This window comes from Pan paniscus, chromosome 22 (genome assembly GCF_029289425.2).
Source record: "Pan paniscus chromosome 22, NHGRI_mPanPan1-v2.0_pri, whole genome shotgun sequence".
NCBI lineage: Eukaryota > Metazoa > Chordata > Mammalia > Primates > Hominidae > Pan > Pan paniscus.
This window is the reverse complement of record NC_073271.2, coordinates 15,038,205-15,051,219: the sequence shown is the minus strand read 5'-3', so window position 1 is coordinate 15,051,219 and position 13,015 is coordinate 15,038,205.

The window sequence follows — 13,015 nt, the reverse complement described above, 5'->3', positions numbered from 1 at the left end:
ATTTGAAACACCTAATTCTAACAACTCAAATTTATTGTCTATTGGAAATTGTTAACAAGAAAAGGTAGAAGTGGAATTTATAATTAAAATGTAAAAATTAGACTAAGGGGTTAGATTTGTATGCTTATGACATATTCCTTTCTGTCTATATCCAGCACAATCAAGGTGATTTTCCTATTTCTGTCTCCCCTCCCCTTCCCCTTCCACCAACTTCCTCCTCCCCTTTCTCCGTCTCCTCCTCCTCCTTCCCATTCCCATCCTCCTTCTCTTCCTGCTTCTCTCTCTCTCTCTCTGTCATTCTCTCTCTCCTCTCTCTCTCTCTGTACTTTGGCGAGTATATTTGTATATTCTATTTGGAACCTATAATTTTCCTAATTTTCTAAACCTCCTCTAATCTCAAATAAAAACAGTCCAACTGAAGATCATGGTTCCCTAGTGACAGGTAAATATAGAATGAAACATGAGTTTTTGGATATTTTAACTTTCATTTGAAGACTTCTGTGTAGTTATACATATAGTTGTAAATTATCATCAAAATGCAGCTTTAATCATTTTAAATATGCTTGCATATTTTAGATGATTTAGTTACATACAGAGTAAACTTGTTTTAATATATATATTTTTCTAAAATTTTCAAATGTAATTTCAAAAAAAAGTAAGTGATTATTTTTCATCTCTGGTGATTAGTTATAATTTTATCTTTATAGGTCTAAATTCATGTTATATCTTTACCAGGAAATACATTAGTTGATATTAATCTTCTCATATTAGATAATAAGATGTGCTTTTGAAATTGCCATCAGCATAGCAGTTAGTGGACTTTTTAAGAAAGTTACCTTAATTTTTTTTTATTGCCCAGTACAATTAACTTCCAAACTGTATTTTTGTATGTAAAAGATGATACTTTCAAATATTTTCTCTTAAAAATTTTAGTACATATATAATAAGAAAAACATTTATTCCTCCCAAATTACATAAATTTATATTGGAAATTTTACAACTTTTTAGTTTGTTAGATTTATTGAATATTGTTTATGGAGAATGTCTTGCCTTATCCCAAATTTGCTTATAAATTTTTCAGTGTTCATAATGTATCATATACTTTCTCAATGTATCAAAATTTTCATATTCTTTTGAGGCCTACCTAGTTCAAATGACAGTAATGACTGAATTATTCATCTCTACTTATCCAAATGAACTGGAATCTGTGATATAGAAAAAAAATTTAAACATCATAATTGGAGGCTGAAAATGTTGGGTTCAAATCTTAGGTCTGCTATTATCCCTGTCATTGTGAGAATATAATAATTTGAATTAAGATCATGTAAAGTGCCTGGCACCATAGATTTTTTGAAATGATTATATAGATTCCCTGAACTGATGTATAATTTTCGATATCTGTTTATTACATAAAAGACAATAGCTTACATTTAAAAACATGTCTTTTCAAGCCCATAGAATTGTTGTCCACCAAAAAAGGAAGGAAAGAAGGATGGAAGGCCAGACAGGAGGAAAATACAGTTAAAGAAAGGCAAAAAGAGGGCTGGGCGTGGTGGCTCATGCCTGTAATCCCAGCACTTTGGGAGGCCGAGGCGGGCAGATCATGAGGTCAGGAGCTCGAGACCAGCCTGGCCAACACGGTGAAACCCCATCTCTACTAAAAATACAAAAATTAGCCAGGTGCGGTGGCACGTACCTGTAGTCCCAGCTACTCAGGAGGCTGAGGCAGGAGAATCACTTGAACCCGGTAGGAAGAGGTAGCAGTGAGTCTAGACTGCGCCATTGCACTCCAGCCTGGAAGACAGAGCAGGATTCCGTCTAAAAAGAAAAAAAGAAAAAAAAAAACCTCAAAAAGAAGAAAAAAGAAATGATAGAAAGTAAGAAGGAAAAATAGGAGGTAAAAATGAATGGAGTTAGAGGAGTGAAAAAGTAGGCTATTTATGAAGCTATTCTCTCTCCACTCTAACTTCACCTTTGCTTTGTGATGCTAGGACTAGCATCTGAAAAACCACATTTCTACTCTGCCAGGAGAAAGTGGTACTGAGAGACTGAGGCTGGGGGAGGAAGTGACTTCCTCCTTCCTGTTTTCTTCCTCTAGGCTTGCTTACATTCTCTCGCTCCCGCAGCTTCCACTATAGCAGTGTTTCTTCACCCTGGCAGCAGCAGTTCCTCCCTGCGGTTGCAACTAAATCCAGATTGCAGTTTTTCCAACATTTACTATACCAGCGTCATCACCACTCACACCAGCACCCTCTTCTCCAAGGTTTGTGTTTCATTTTCTCGGGCCCCTCCTCCAAGCTTCTAAATTTCAGTAATTCTAACATCTTCCTTTTGTTCTTCTAGCCATAGGGAACAATGGTAGATTATTTCAATTGTTGCCTCCATGATACCCTATAGTTTTAGTCTGGACTTTCTTATAAGCTAATTAACAAATTTGTACATGGTTAACAATTGTTTACATTAAATTCTATTGGTAAAGTAACTGATGTGATTTTGTTTTCTGAATTGACTCTGACTGATAGAGGGAAATAGACAACAAAAAAGGTAATACTTATTTACAGCATAATATATGCCAAGCACTTTGCTAAGTATTTCAGATATATATTTTATTTTAAATCACATATGTATTATGTAAAAAGAATACATCTGAGAATCATAGCAGCTGAATTATTTGCCCAAGTCATGCAGCCTGTAAGTGGAAAAGCACAACTTTTCATGGTCTTTTTAAAAAATAAAATGTCCAATTTAAAAAAATTAAATATTAACTTATTATAACATTATCTTGCAAATAATTCATGTTCAGTAAAATGTCTTTAATAACAACATACTATAAAATGAGTGTTATTTACTGCCAGGAATTTATTTTCAATACTTTATATATAGATTTGTTTAATCCTTAGACTTTAATGAATCCTCATTTATGTTACATTCCTTAGGTTTTATTTATATTTACAGTTGTTCTGGCACAGTGGAAGACTTGACACAATGATGAACCAATTGTGCAACCAGTAGTAGGAGGCATTCAGATGAGAAATTATGAATAAGTTATTTATTTACTTACTTATTTTGAGACAAAGTCTCTCTTTGTTGCCCAGGCTAGAGTGCAGTGGTGCGAACACAGTTCACTGCATCCTCCACTTCCCGGGCTCAGATGATCCTCCCACCTCAGCCTCCCAAGTAGCTGGGACCACAGGTATGCATCAACAAACTTGGCTATTTTTTTTTAATATTTTTTGTAGAGACAAGGTCTTGCCATGTTGCTCAGGCTGGTCCTGAACTCCAGGGCTCAAGCAATCCTCCTGCTTTGGCCTCCCAAAGTGTTGTTATTACTGGTGGGAGCCATTAGACCCAGCTCATGAATAAGTTCTTAATATTAAAGAACTTATTAAAGTAGTAGAAAACTGGTATATATTAAACTTCAATGATCAGTTTTAAGAAAGAATGTGAAGCTACATATAGGAAATGTTTTTAAGAAGGTATGGGCAAAGAAGCCTGAACAAAGTGGTGGTTTAAAATGTATTTCCGTCCTCATTATATAATCTGTTTAATGAGGTCAACTATGTCAGGCCCTAAATTCAGGAGGTTTCAATATGACTTTATATGGGAGGATTTTTACTGTGGTAGGTTTAATTGCCAGCCCATTCTCCATTCTTTCCTATATCATTGCTCCTTTGCATGTAGTTGTACAATTCTTACAAAGGAATCTACTTCCCTGACTCTCGACTTTGAACTCAGTGACTTGGTTTGTGCAATTGACACAACCAAGGGCTTACAGCATTAGGCTTGTTCTCTTTATTCACTACTAGGTACTTGAAGAAGAATCAACTTGCTGAGCTTAATAAGTGGATAACTGAGTCTGTCCAACTGAGGTCAGAAGAGCTGCCCTCTCTGACTAATAGATGCTTGAGAGGAAATGTTTATTTTTAATGTCACTAAGATTGTATTAATTGTTTATAATATAGCAACAGTTGACTGATACAGATGCATTAAGTACAGTTTGTGCCCTCCAGTGAATAATGTTGAAGTGGTACAATTATTTATACAATACTATTTGATTATGACACTAAGGCAAGTATTTAAAAAGTACTTTCTGAGCACACATGTGGAAATGCAAACTCAGATTGTCTCCAGCATTGTAATTGCATACTTGTCATGTGTATATGTATACATTTAAGAATGATCGTACTGCATACTTGTCATGTGTATAGCTATACATTTAAGAATGATTGTTCCTAACGGATAATATTCTGTACCCCCAAAATAGAGAAAAAATGTGAAAATTTAGTGTGGCCTAATAACAATAGAGACTTCAACAGAGCTTGCTTGTTGCCTACCCAACATTTATCCTCATGTTCTTCCCATATAAAGTCATATACAATTTATAAGGTAAACCAAGCTACAAAATGATATAACCCATGTACCTTGTTGTTGCCATATAATCTAGATTCTAATTAAAGAAAGGTAAAGAGAATGGATGTATTCAACTTTCAGGAAGGTTCCTTAAAGAAAGCCTATTCAGTTGACAATGTACCCTTTTGATGTCTTTCACCATCTGTTGAAGTGAAAGAGCAGATTTGGTCCAGGCTTCAGTAGCCATCTTGGAGTATGTATGACTTGACTTGATAATAGATACAGGAATCAATAATGTTGGAGTAGAAAACAGAAGAATGTTGGACCCTTCAATAGGGAGGAAGCCCTATAACTTCTGCCTCTGGATTTTTTTATGTGTGTTTCAATCACTCTTATTTTGAGATTACAAATATTTTCTGAATAGTCATAGAGGCTATTCCCAAAATACAGTAACATAGGTGAAATTATTTCTGAAAATAAATGTAAGGATATAAAACAATGTTTAACTCTTATTTTAACTCCCAAAGGCATGTATAAAAATTCTTTTCTATTGTTAGTAGTTAGAACCATGAAATTCCGCAGCTTCCATATTTGTACCTTTTCTAGCACTTCTGAATCTGCTAATGCAAATGTTTCATTTCCATTTTTCCTGCTGACGTTGTCAGTCAGAAAGGCTCTCAAATATTCATTTATTCAAATAAGGCACATTTATCATTGATAATATTTTATTATGTCTCCTAATACAGGTCTACATCCTTTGGACAAAGTTGAATACTTAAAGAATGAAATTTTTCAAATGATCAACTTGATGTTCAAACTATTATACAATCTGAAACTTTGATATCTTTTGCAAAGATATTTCATCATTATTACTACCATTATCTATTTCTTTAAGAGATTCTCATTTACTGAAAATTAAAATTTATATCACTGAGTTGATAGATAACATTTGTTTCGATAAATGTCAGGGCTGGACGAAATTCCCAACTCTATAACTCTTAGAGGCAACTCTGTCTATTCATGTGAAGAATAAAAACAGAAGAAATATTATCCAGGTTTGGTTGGAAATTAATTCCTTTTAGGAAGAAGTAGGACAATGACCACTATTGATTAAGAATTCACTTGTTTGCCTCATCAATATTACTGTGTACCCCTACATCCCCTCTCATTGATTATGAATATTTACAGATTTAAGAAATACATCATAGTTCTTCATGATTCCTGCCTTACCTCTCATTCTTTATTACATGTGGAGAACCTTCTCTGTGTGTCTTAAAACTAACTTATAAAATCATTTTTATTAAGTTTCAGCATTTATGCTTATTCTTTTTTTAGTTCACTTTGTATATGATGTGAGGTACAGGCCAAAGTTCATTAAATTGCTATACCACCATTGTTGCAATGAGTCTCCTATTTCCATTGAATTAATTTTCTTCTTTTTTTTATTTTTTTCTTTATTTCTACAAAACAACAACAAACAACAGGATACATGTGCAGAACGTGCAGGTTTGTTACATAAGTATACGTGTGCCATGGTGGTTTGCTGCACCTATTGACCTGTCCTCTCAGTTCCTTCCTCTCACCCCCGCAACCCCCAACAGGCCTTGGTATGTATTGATCCCTTCTCTCAATTTCCATGTGTTCTCATTGTTCAACTCCCACTTATGAGTGAGGACACATGGTGTTTGGTTTTCTGTTCCTGTGTTAGTTTGATGAGGATGATGGCTTCCAGCTTCATCTATGTCCCTGCAAAGGAAATGCAATCATTCCTTTTTTTGGCTGCTTAGTATTCCATGGTGTGTACATACCACATTTTCTCTAGCCAGTCTATCATTGATGGGCATTTGGGTTGGTTCCAGGTCTTTGCCATTGTAAATAGTGCTGCAATAAACATATGTGTGCATGTGTCTTTATAGTAGAATGATCTCTATTCCTTTGGGTATATACCCAGACATGGGATTGTTGAGTCAAATGGTATATCTGGTTCTAGATCCTCGAGGAATCGCCATACTCTCTTCCACAATGGTTGAACTAATTTATATTCCCATCAACAGTGTAAAAGCATTCTTATTTGTCCACAACCTTGCCAACATCTATTGTTTCTTGACTTTTTAATAATCGCCATTCTGACTGGCATAAGATGGTATCTCATTGTGGTTTTGATTTGCATTTCTCTGATAATTAGTGATGTTGAGCTTTCTTTCACATGTTTGTTGGCCATGTAAATGCCTTCTTTTGAGAAGTGTCTGTTCATATTGTTTGCCTGCTTTTTGATGGGGTTGTTTGTTTTTTTCTTGTAAATTTGTTTAAATTCCTTGTAGATTCTGAATATTAGACCTTTGTCGGATGGGTAGATTGCTAAAATGTTCTCCCATTCTGTATGTTGCCTGTTCACTCTGCTGATAGTTTCTTTTTCTATGCAGAAGCTCTTTAGTTTAATTAGATCCCATTTGTCAATTTTGGTTTTCGTTGGCATTTTCATCATGAAGTCTTTGCCCATGCCTGTATCCTGAATGGTGCCACTCCTATTCAACTTAGTGTTGGAAGTTCCGGCCAAGGCAATCAGGCAAGAGAAAGAAATAAAGGGTACTCAAATAGGATGAGAGGAAATCAAATTTTCTTTGTTTGCAGAAGACATGATTTTATATTTAGAAAACCCCATCACCTCAGCCCCAAAACTCCTTAAACTTATAAGCAACTTCAGCAAAGTCTCAAGATACAAAATCAATGTGCAAAAATCACAAGCATTCCTTTACACAAACAATAGACAAGCAGAGAGCCAAATCATGAATGAACTCCCATTCACAACTGATACAAAGAGAATAAAATACCTAGGAATACAGCTAACAAGGGACATGAAGGACCTCTTCAAGGAGAACTACAATCCATTGCTCAAGGAAATAAGAGAGGACACAAACAAATAAAAAAAATTCCATCCTCATGGATAGGAAGAATCAATATTGTGTAAATGGCCATACTGCCCAAAGTAATTTCTAGATTCAATGCCATTCCCATCAAACTACTATTTACTTTCTTCACATAATTAGAAAAAACTACTTTAAATTTCATATGGAACCAAAGAAGACCCCATGTAGCCAAGACAATGCTAAGCAAAGAGAGCAAAGCTGGAGGCATCATGCTACCTGGCTTCAAACTGTACTACAAGGCTACAGTAACCTACTGGTATCAAAACAGACATATATACCAATGGAATGGAACAGACACTTCAGAAATAACACCACACATCTACAACCATCTGATTTTCAAAAAAACAAAAACAAGCAATAGCAATGGGGAAAGGATCTCCTATTCAATAAATAGCTGGGAACACTGGCTAGCCATATGCAGAAAACTAAAACTGGACCCCTTCCTTACACCTTATACAAAAATTAACTCAAGATGGATTAAAGAATTAAATGTAAAACTCAAAACCATAAAAACCCTAGAAGAAAAACTTCTACTCTTTTGAAAATCAGTTGTTCATATATGTCTGTATATATATATTTTTTTTTGCTTGATTTTCTACCCTGTTCTATGGATCTATGTATCTATCTTAACACCCAAAACACAGTCTTGATTATAATGGCTTTGTAGTATGTCTTGAAATTATGTTAAGTTCTTAGTTATGTTAGTTCTCCAACTCTGTTATTCACTTTCACTAGTATTTTGGCTCTTGTAGATACTGTGGATTCCCATATAAATTTTAGAACCGATTTGTTAATTCCACCAAACAAAAGCTCCCTAGGATTTTGATTGGGATATTATTGAGTTTTTAGCAAATTAAGATGAATGTACATCTTAAAAATATTAAGTACCCAGAGGTATGAACATGATTTATCTCTTCCATTTATTTAGGTCTTCTTTAATTTCTCTCAGCAATATTATAAAGGTTTCAGTTCTCAGAGTAGAGAATACAGATATTTCACATGTTTTATCAGATTCATTCCTAAATATTTCATACTTTTATGCTATTATACATGATAGTTTTAAAATTAACAAAATATTTAAATATTATTACTAGTATATGTAACTTTAATTACTGATCTCGTTTATTAGTTCCAGTAGCTTTTTCATAGGTTTGGTCAGAATTTGTACATAATCATGTCATCTATGTAAAAACAAGTTCTACTTCTTTCTAATTTATTTTTCTTGCACAACTGCACTAGCCAAAGCTCCACTATAATGCTAAAGAGAAATAGTAAGACTGGACATTTTTGTCTTGTTCCTGATATTGGTAAAAAGAAAAAATTCAGCCTTTCACCATTAAGTTTGATGTTAACTATAGATGTTTCAAGATGTTATATCAGATTGAGAAAGATTCCTTCTATTCCTGGTTGGCTAAAACTTTTTAGTAATAATGGGTGTTGAATTTTATCAATTAAAAATAGGCAAAATATTTTAACAGACACCCTACCATAAGGTATAGAGAGAAGGTAAATAAGCACAGGAAAAATATGCTCAACATCACTGTCCATAAGGAAACTGCAAATTAAAACTGTCATAAAAATACTACTATATACCAATCAGAATGGCTTTAAACAAAAATGGCCAATCATACCAAGTGTTTGTGAGAATACAGAAAAACTGGAACTCTCATATACTGCTTTAGAGAAAATTAAATGATAATGCCATTTTGGGAACAGAGTGGAAGTTTCTTGAAAAGTTAAATAGACACCTACACTTACAAGCCATCTCTTTTGTTACTGGGAATTTACTCAAGAGAAATAAAACATTTATCTGTATGATTATTTATAAACAGATGTTTCTACAGTTTTATTGGTAAGCAACTCTAATGTCTGTCAACAGGTCAATAGATGAACAATTGTGGTATGTGAATACAATGAAATGCTACTGAGCAATCAAATGGAATGAGCTACTGACACATGATACAGATGAAACTCAAAATAATTTTGCTGAATGACAGAACCCAGACAAAATTATGTGTGCTATAATATGTAATTCCCTTTATGTCATTTTTCAAAAATGCAAACTAATGTAGAGTGAACAAAATTAGATTAGTAGTTTTCTGGAAACTGTGTGAGAGTGAGTAGAGAAAAGCAATGAGAAATACTTAGGAAGAGGCCTAAGCAAACTTTCTGGGATGATGGATATGCTGGTTATCTTGGTTGTGGTGATGGTTTTGCAGTTGTATACACAGGTCATAACTTGTCAACTTGTACATTTTAATATGTGCAGCATGATGAAAGTCAGTGATATCATAATCTGGCTGCTAAAATTAAATTTAAGAGAAAAATACTGGTTTGGCCAAACTTGCTGATAGCTAAAATAAGGGACTGCAATAGACAGAATCTGTTTCCTCGAAATTCATATGTTAAAACTCTAATCCCAATGTGAAGGTATTTGAAGGTGGGGCCCTTGGGCGGTGATTAAGTCATGAGAGTGGAGGCCTCATAAATGGGATTAGTACTTTTTATAAGAGGCTAGAGAGCTTATTAGCTCTCCTTCTGCCATATGATGATACAATAAGAAGTCAGTTTTCTGCAAACCAAGAAGTAAGCCCTCATCAGACACTGGATCTTCCAGCATCTTGATCTCAGACTTCCCAGACACTAGAAATGAGACAAATAAATTTTGGTTAAGCCACCCAGTCTATGCTAATGTGCCATAGTAGTCCAAAGTAACTAAGACAGAAATAAACTGAATAATTCACAAATCCTATTAAAAATTTATGTATTTGCTTATTCTGCACCTTTCCACATTTTAACATTGGGTGTGTAATGGCTTCTCTTAAATAAGAGAGACATTATGGTTTCATACAATTAATATAACAATTCTTTAGTACCTCCTCCAGGCAATAGTGTTGTTTTATATTTTTTATTACTAAAGAAGATAATATTTATAACTCTACCATAAAACACTGTATTTTGGTTTATTGCAATCCAGACTGACAAATTAATGTCAATTATTTGCTGGTGATTGGGAGTAGCATGATAATATTTTCCACCCTCTGTAGTTCACTGCTCATCTAGAAACATTCATTCTCCATGTTCCAATTATTGTCAACCACCCACCAATAAAGCACATTCCTTCCTAGACATGTGGACAAAAGAAATTTGTTGGATTGAGCATTTTACTCTTAATTGTTTTATAAAATACTGTTTAGAAGACCAAACAAAACCACATCAAAAGAGAAATTTAGTTGATAACCTGCATCTGTTATAAGATGTTCCACAAATATCTCACTAAAATATATATATGGGGGGTATAATTTAGATGACGCTACTAAGTCTGTCATTGTTCTTTTGGGAAGATAATTGAGTGAATCACCTTTAAGTCCTCTATAAAAAACAATGGAGAACTATTGGTGGATCTCTAGGGAAAAAATATTGGAACTGATTCTTTTGGCTTTCCACTATTTAAAATTAAGATATCTGATTAAATGCCCTTTCATGACCTTTATTGACTCTTATCTCAAAAACAACTACAGTTTGAGTGAGTAAAATACTGAAATTACAGAGAAATGCATTTGCAGAATGTGATGATTATTTCATCTGTCAACATTACCGGGATCCAGAGTGCCCAAATATTTGTTCAAGCATTGTGCTAGGTGTGGGGGTGACGGTGTTTCTGGATGAGATTTACATTTTAATTGGTAGACCAAATAAAACAGATTGCCTTTTTCAAGGTGAGTGGGACTTATTCAGTGAGTTGAATGTCTGAATAGAGCAAAAAAGATTACCCTCCTGGGAGTAAAGGGAATTTCTCCTGCCTGAGTGCCTTCAAGTGGGGACATTGGTTTTCTCCTGCATTCAGACTCAAACTGAAACATTGGGTCTTCCTGGGTCTCAATCCTACATGGTCTCAGACTGGAACTACACTTTCACTCTCCTGGTTCTTAAGCCTTGGACATGGACTGGAGCTATACTATCAGCTCTCTTGGGTTTTCAGATTGATTGTAGATCTTGGTGCTTGTCAGCCTCTATGATTGCATGAGCCAATTTCTTAGAATAATCCTGAGAGATTAACTATTGGTTCTATTTCTTTGCAGAAGCCTCACTAATACAAAGGGGACTAATAGTTAATGTTTAAACATTTTTTAAAAAATCATTCCAGTTTGTTCATCAATGCTTGTAAACTTCAGGCAAGAACTGCTAAGATATTAAGTCAAATAAGCTCAATGTGCTGAGATAAGGATACAGATTCAGTGGCCATCCTCTTACAGGTTAAAGGGTTTAACTTAATTATATGAATGTATCAAAATGCAATAGTTTATATAACTATAGTAGGCTCAGATATTTATTTGTGAATACCCCTAGTTACTTTTGCAAATGCAAGGAATTATACCCTCTAACTATAAATGTGAACTGTGGCAAGTGACTAGTGGAATAAATCCCTCAAACTTTCTTTGATCTCAGAAATCTTTAAATCTTAGAGATTTATTGAGCAGGAATTGAGACCATGCTGAAGCCTGTAAGTACAAATACTGTGTCAAAGTAGCCTGGTAGCAAGACTTTCTCACATACACCTACCCTTTGCCCAACACCCACTGCCCTCTGTCCTTTCCTCTGAATAATGTACAGTAATACTCTGTCTCTTTATTGTCCTGATCTATGGATTAAGTAACTCCCAGAAAGAACTCATTTGATCTTTTGTTAAAGACTAAGTGCTGCTGTGATTGGTATTATATAACTGCTTATGGGAATGGAGCATTATCTCTAGCATTGTGAAGCTATGCCATCTCTCACCCTATTAACTGTTGTAAAAGTCTGATGAAATCCTGAGTGTATTATCACTAAAAAGTCCCTTAGCTTTTAGATTCCTTTCTATACATTTCCTAGGTGATATATAAGTTTAAATGACTCTATTTCCTATTCATCACATTTTTAAGGACTGCAAATGTAACCTGGGTTGACTGGGGATGGAAACAAGAGGGAGCAATTTTAAGAGTACATTTTTTTCCCTTCTACTTCAAATTATGTGATTATTCTACAGTGATTTATAAGGAAGGTAAGAGCTGGAAGTATAAATTTGATTAAAAGAAAAGTTTGGGTAGAAAAATAAACTGTCACTAAAGTAGCTCTAAAAAAAATAAAGATTTTTAAAACTCTTGCTCTTCTTCCTAGATTCTGCCATGACCAGCTCCATCGAGAATTTTAAAAAATTAAAATTTTGTATGGATTTGACTTTATACACATATTGTTCAAAACGTTAACTAGTAAAGGCATTAATAAAGACGTATGTTTTGATTGTACTTACATAAATTCACCTGCATTTGGAGTGCTATAATAAACCTTTTTTTTTTTTTTTTTTTTTTTTTTTTTGAGATGGAGTCTCGCTCTGTTACCCAGGCTGGAGTGCAGTGGCGCAATCTCGGCTCACTGCAAGCTCCGCCTCCGGGGTTCACGCCATTCTCCTGCCTCAGCCTCCCGAGTAGCTGGGACTACAGGCGCCCGCCACCACGCCCGGCTAATTTTTCGTATTTTTAGTAGAGACGGGGTTTCACCATGGTCTCGATCTCCTGACCTCGTGATCCGCCCGCCTCGGCCTCCCAAAAGTGCTGGGATTACAGGCATGAGCCACCTTATTTTTATAGGGAATCTTAAGAAAAATACTTGACAATGAGTTATCTTCCACAGGTTACTTGTTTGATAAATTCTAGTTGACTTAATATTTTTAATTGAAATGATAAAATTTGCCATTACCT